Consider the following 6,947-nt stretch of genomic DNA (forward strand, 5'->3'; position numbering starts at 1 on the left):
TACGAATTGCCGTGAGATTGTGTTGGTCTGACACACAAGCGTTGCCTGTAGTAAATGCACATCCTAACCTGACCTATAAAACATAGGTCAAAAGTCGTTTTACATTGTTTTTGGTGAACAAAATGGTTTGTGAAGCTACACATGATCATGGTAGAGGAGAGGGCTCCTGAATTTCATTTAAAATATCTTAACTTGAGTTCCGGAGACAAACGAAGGTCTCGGAGGTTAGGTCTTCATTTTTGGGTGAACCCTTTAACAACCCATCATCAGAAGGCAGATGAATTACCAGTGGACATTCACAAAACTAAAAGTTTCCATCACAACCAATACAATTACAACCAATCATCATAGGCTGATAATGTGACAATGAAAGTGATTAAACAATTTTTTATTATAACCATTAAAACCAGTAAAACGTCTACGGTGATTTTTTATCTAGTGTAGTATTTTTTCTTCTTCTTACTTTTCCTCAAGATGTCAGATTATCACGTGTGGGCATCAGTGAGTTCCTTTGTGAGAGTTGTGGACTGTTTAAGCCAATGTTAAACACTCACACCCTGACCTGATATGTAAGACATAGGACAAAATTCATTTTACACTGTTTTTGGTGCACAAAACGGTTCTTGGAGCTTCATATGATAACAGTTGAACATCTGAAGTCACGTAAAATGTGAGAATGTTTTGGTTCTTTTTCTTTTCTTTTAGAATGTTTCAGAACCATCGCTGTCTATGGAGGAGAGAGCTCCTGGATTTCATCTAAAATATCTTAACTTGAGATCCAAAGAAAGATGAAGCTCTCGGAGGTTAGGTTTTTGTTTTTAGGTGAACCCTTTAATACGCCACCAACAGAAGGCAGATAAATTACCAGTAGACATTCACAAAACCAAAAGTTCCCATTACAACCATCAAAATTTTTATTATAACCATTAAAACCAATAAAATGTCTATGGTAATTTTTATCTAGCTTAGTGGGTTTTTTGTCTTCTTTCTTTTTCTCCTCGAGATGTCATGGATTATCATGTGTGGGCATCAGCGAGTTACTTCGGGAGAGTTGTAGACTGTGTTTAAGCCGTTGTTAAACACACACTCCCTGACCTGATATGTAAGACATAGGTCAAAAGTCATTTTACACTGTTTTTAATGCACAAAACCGTTCTTGGAGCTTTATATGATTACAGTTGAAGCACTGAAGTCACGTTTATTGTGAGAATGTTTTGGTTCTTTTTCTTTTCTTTAGAATGTTTCAGATGCATTGCTGTCTATGTAGGAGAGAGCTCCTGGATTTCATCTAAAATATCTCAACTTGAGTTGCAGAGACAAACGAAGGTGTCAGGGGTTGGGTTTTCGTTTTTGGGTGAACCCTTTAACACACCACCAACAGAAGGCAGATAAATTACCAGTAGACATTCACAAAACCAAAAGTTCCCATTACAACCAATACAATTGTTATTATAAGCATTAAAACCAGTTAAAATGCTGTGATTAGCAGGGTATTTTTTCTTCTTTCTTCTCCTCCTCGAGATGTCAGGGATTATCATGTGTGGGCATCAGCGAGCTCCTTTGTGAGAGTTGTGGACTGTGTTTAAGCTGTCGTTACACACATACACACACACCAGCTATAAGAATGTGTTTGTGTTTGAGCAGCTGCTGTGAGGTGTAAGCTTTATTCATAGACTGCTTTCATCTCTGGCGTGGCTGCATTTAGCGGTGTGATGGCGAAGCGTGGGGATAGTAAGATAGAAGGGCTGGCTGATGTGTCAGCATGTTATTATAGCTGAGTTTGTTTATTATACACACACATTTTGGTGAGATCCAGCTGTACGGGTCTCCAGGGGCTTTTCCTCCGAAATGAAAATACACCTCCTGCAACTGAGTGACACAGCCGAGACTTGTTCAAACAAAGTGGGATGGTTTATTTTAGACTCCTTTTGTTTTAAGCTGTTTAATTAGGTCTTTTTAACTTGTAGAAATGTACCGTCAGTGCCGACAGGAGTGGGAAATCTCCTAATGACGGTGTGCTGGCGTTGATGGTGCCTAATGAACGCCTTGAAAAGTCATTTTGAAGATGTCTTTTACTAGATAACAGTCGTTTTTTGTGATGGAGACATCCATTTTAAGAGCTATCAAAAGCAAAAGAAATGTGTTTATTAGCCAAATTTATATCCAAGAACATTTGCAACAAGAAAAATGGTGTTAAATGTTACATTTTTAAGTAGAATAAAAATAAAGGCAAAATTATTAGCCCTCCTCTGCAACTGTAAGTGCTGTTTAACACATAAAAAATAGATATTTATTTTCTAAAACTAATTTATTTTGACCAGTTGCATTCATTTTCTTTTCGGCTTAGTCCCTTTATTAATCTAGGGTCGCCACAGAGGTATGAACCGCCAACTTATCCAGCATTTGTTTTATACAGCGGATGCCCTTCCAGCTGCAACCCACCACTGGGAAACATCCATACACACTCATTCACACTCACTGTGGACAATTTAGCTGACTCAATTCACCTCTACCACTTGCTTTTGGGGGAAACCTGAGCCCCCGGAGGAAACCCACGCCAACAGAACGTGCACACTCCACACAAAAATGCCAACTGACCCAGCGACCTTCTTGCTGTGTGGGAAACGTGCTACCCACTGCGCCACTGTGAAGCCTGTGTCTGAATTCTTTTGTCATATTTTGCTACTTATTTTACAAGATACTATATGCAGTTTAAAGACTAGGATAATTAGGTCAACTAGGCAAGTTAAGTTAATTAGGCAAGTTAATGTATATATATATATATATATATATATATATATATATATATATATATATATATATATATATATATATATATATATTAGAGGTGTGAACCTATACTGGTCTCACGGTTCGGTTCGGTTACGATTATCATGCCATCGATTCGGTTCAATTCGATATCTTGGTGCATCACGGTGCATTGCCGATGCTTTCCATATATAGTGTTATATTTTAGGGGGGAGGCTATAACATGCTGTCTGTATAAACACACAGACACACAGCAACACACTGTCTCTAATTCAAACACATTCACAAACATAGACAGCATCAAACAAACAAACACACACACACAAGCACACACACAAATAAACACACTTAAGCCCTTGCAACAGGGAGAGCTCGCACTGAGCGGAGCAGAAAAACGAAAAAAACGAAAAAAATAAAGCACTTTTCCGACGGTCCCTTACAGAGAGCTCCTCTCAGCGCGAGCTCTGCCGGCTAAAGTAAACGCAGACTGCGAGGGCTTAAATGGAGCAGTGCTCGTAATGTCGAGCGAAAAAAAGAAAGACAGCTGTAACACAAAACCAGCTTTGTCTTTCTGTAGGAAACACACTTAAGATCTTTTTAGGGTAAGCGTTTTTTGAGTTATTGCAGTCTTTAACTGAAAGTGTGTCAGGAAAATCGAAAACAAAACCAACTGAAGCGCGCTCATTTCTGGCGCCCCCCTAGATATGCAGCGCCCTTAGCATTTGCCTATGGTGCCTATGCCACGGGCCGGCCCTGAGTTGCCTGAGTGTTGTAAATAACGGCGCTCACCTCCCTCGCGACGGAGCGCATAGGAGATAAATGACGTCACTACATAATAACCGGTTATGGTTATTACTGAATCGATACCGAAATGTCCTGCATCGCGGTGCACTGAAGAAACAATTAATTTTGACACCCCTAATATATATATATATATATATAAATATATATATATATATATATATATAAATATATATATATATATATATATATATATATATATATATATATAAATATATATATATATATATAAATATATATATATATATATATATATATATATATATATATATATAAATATATATATATATATATATATATATATATATATATATATATATATATATATATATATATATATATATATATAAATATATATATATATATATATATATAAATATATATATATATATATATATATATATATATATATATATATATATATATATATATATATATATATATTTCTTGTCTGCTTAGTCCCTTTATTAATCCGGGGTCGCCACAGCGGAATGAACTGCCAACTTATCCAGCAATTTTTACGCAGCGGATGCCCTTCCAACCGCAAACCATCTCTGGGAAACATCCACACACACATTCATACGCTACGGACAATTTAGCCTACCCAATTCACCTGTTCCGCAGGTCTTTGGACTGTGGGGGAAACCGTAGCACCCGGAGGAAACCCACGCGAAGGCAGGGAGAACATGCAAACTCCACACAGAAACGCCAACTGAGCCGAGGTTCGAACCAGCAACCTTCTTGCTGTGAGGCGACAGTACTACTTACTGCGTGGTATATATGATACTCGCCCATATATATATATATATATATATATATATATATATATATATATATATATATATATATATATATGTGTGTGTGTGTGTGTGTGTGTGTGTTGTTTTAGCATTACAATGTGATCATTCACCATAGTCATATCCAGGGCTTGCTGTTAATTTTGTGGATCACCAGCCACTGTGGCTAGTAGATTTCCAACGTCAAGATAGCCACTTGCCGTTTTCACTAGCCACACTTTTGTTGTTTGGAAAATATATTTATATGAATAAATTTGAATTTGACATGCTAAAATTGCTTGATTTAGATGTTATGTCCGCATGCCTCCTCATTCAGTTCACTTTTTGTGTGTGTTGTGTATGAGCTTGCTTACTGTGCATGAGCAAATGGGTTGTCGCATTACAATTAGTTTTTTTAGGGCTCAAAATGAAGGATTTACCAAATTTATCCACACCAAAAAGAAAATTATTTCTTAGGCACACAATTTAAATTTGTTAATACAAGCAAAATATAGCTGCATACATGCACTTTTTATTCAACAAAACTTTTATTTTGTAAAAATTAGACATTTAAAAAGATCTAATGTTGTGTTGCTAAAATATGCACAGTAATCTGTCTTGGCTAAAGGTCTCAGAGCAGTTAACTCTACATAAATGAGAAGTTAATCTCATATTAAAGCAATGTTATTATAAAGGATGATAATTCAACTATATTAACAAAAAAATAACTGTCAGCAAAGGAAAGCAGGTGAAAAACACACCGTGTGTGATGAAAGGATGATCAAGTGCACACGGTTAATCTTAGGCCTGTTCATAATCTGTTTAAAGAATAATTAAAGCAAAAGCAGTGACTGCTGCTGCTTACAAAATTATAGGCTCTATATATATTTTTTTCCAATCTTGAGCTCTTGAAAGCAGCAGGACTTTGGGTACACGAGCATCGCTTTTTGTCTAGTCTATTTCAAAGAGAACCGATCGCACCAGTTGCGTTTCCTCTACACACAGTAGCTTCGGGCAAGTAAACAGGAGCGTGCACGCTTTTTAACAGCTACATTTTTCTTTATTGAATTCCTCTGTGCTTTTAGATTGTTTCTTATGTTTCATGCTTATAGACTGACTTATTGAATCATCTCAACCAATCTAAAATGATAAATTGCTTCCAAATAGTTATTCAACACATCTAGTGAAATTGTTTTCATATCGCAATACATATCGCAGAATAAAAACATTTAAAAAATAATATTTAAAAAGCGCAATGTTCGATTTTTTCCAGTCATGCAACCCTAACATATATGAGTAGTACCGCTGTCTCTGTTGTTCTGCAATAACACTTCTGAAACGCTAGTTGGCAGTGAGGTGTTAATGTTCCTCTGTGTTGATTTTTTCCGCTGGTGTTTTGTTTTTCCTGAATGCTTCCTGAATGAATAAGTGGCTCAAACTCGCTCATTTTGAGGCAGGAACCAGCGTACGTGCAACAACTTTAACTATAAGGTAAACACAAAACAAAACTTTCCATCCGGGGCCTGTTTCAGAAAGGAGGTTAAGTAAAAACTCAGAGTATTTTACCCTGAAATGAGAGAAACTCTGGGTTTTCCGTTTCAAAATGGCAGGTTTGTTAAACTCGAAATGGCAGGGTAAGTCAAGCCTGTTTCTAAAAGAGAGGTAAATTTAACTCAGAGTCAGTTACTGTGGTAACTTACTCTGTGAACCTAACCTTGTCAGAAGCAAGTTTTATTCTCTAAACTCAGAGTTTCTGTCAGTCTCCTACCCTTTTTTAAAGATGAATCGGTATTTCTCACCTTAGCCTTGCATTGTCACCCACCTATTTTAATGCTCATTTTGGAGATTGATGGAAACGATTGATGGAAACGACATGATACACTCTACTTTTGAAAATATACATAAAAACACACACACATAATTGAGCAGGATAAACTTTTATTCGATAGGAAATATGCGCATAAACTACGATGGAAACACTTTTACCGAACAAATTACAGTATGTACATTAAAAAAAGGTCTTCATATGATGATGAAAATGTGTATGAATGGACAAACCAGCAGGCTGAGCACACTAACACGTCTTAAATGTTGTTTTAGTCATTCTAAAATGCCTTAACTGTTTCAGTATTAGTGTATATAATTAGGCTACCTCCGAGCATCTGGAGCGTGTCAAGAGTCTACACGTATAGAGGTAAAGTTGGTTTTATATTCACACATTTGCTCATTTAGAAGTCTCTATATTGTTTACCACAGGTGTGTCCAAACTCGGTCCTGTAGGGCCGGTGTCCTGGAGAGTTGACTTCCAACTGGCTTCAACACACACCTGCCAGGAAGTCTCTAGCTATAGGCTGTTTCTCAATTCCAAGAACGCAGAGAACGGACTTGCGTTCTTGTGGAGACCGGTCTTGCCAGGTGTCCTCGGAAGAACGAACTCAGGAGACCGCGAGGGCAGAGAACGCGTCCTTTGAGAAATGGGATGCTGTTCTTCTTGATGGTCACATGACCTTCACGCGTTTTAAATGGAAATTATTTAAACATTACAGCACTCATACAATGATTTATTGTTTCCCCCATCTTCAAAATATATACTTTGCATAA

At 37.0% G+C, this 6,947-nt stretch overlaps 1 long non-coding RNA gene across 1 annotated transcript; it reads left to right on the top strand.

Moving 5' to 3' along the window:
- Positions 1-467: 467 nt before the first annotated feature.
- Positions 468-2,364, top strand: LOC141380107 (uncharacterized). The gene is made up of 2 exons (XR_012397554.1): positions 468-513; positions 1,052-2,364. It is a non-coding gene; the product is annotated as an uncharacterized lncRNA (long non-coding RNA).
- The last annotated feature ends 4,583 nt before the right edge of the window (positions 2,365-6,947 follow it).

Source organism: Danio rerio, chromosome 22, assembly GCF_049306965.1.
Source record: "Danio rerio strain Tuebingen ecotype United States chromosome 22, GRCz12tu, whole genome shotgun sequence".
Classification (NCBI taxonomy): Eukaryota; Metazoa; Chordata; class Actinopteri; order Cypriniformes; family Danionidae; genus Danio; species Danio rerio.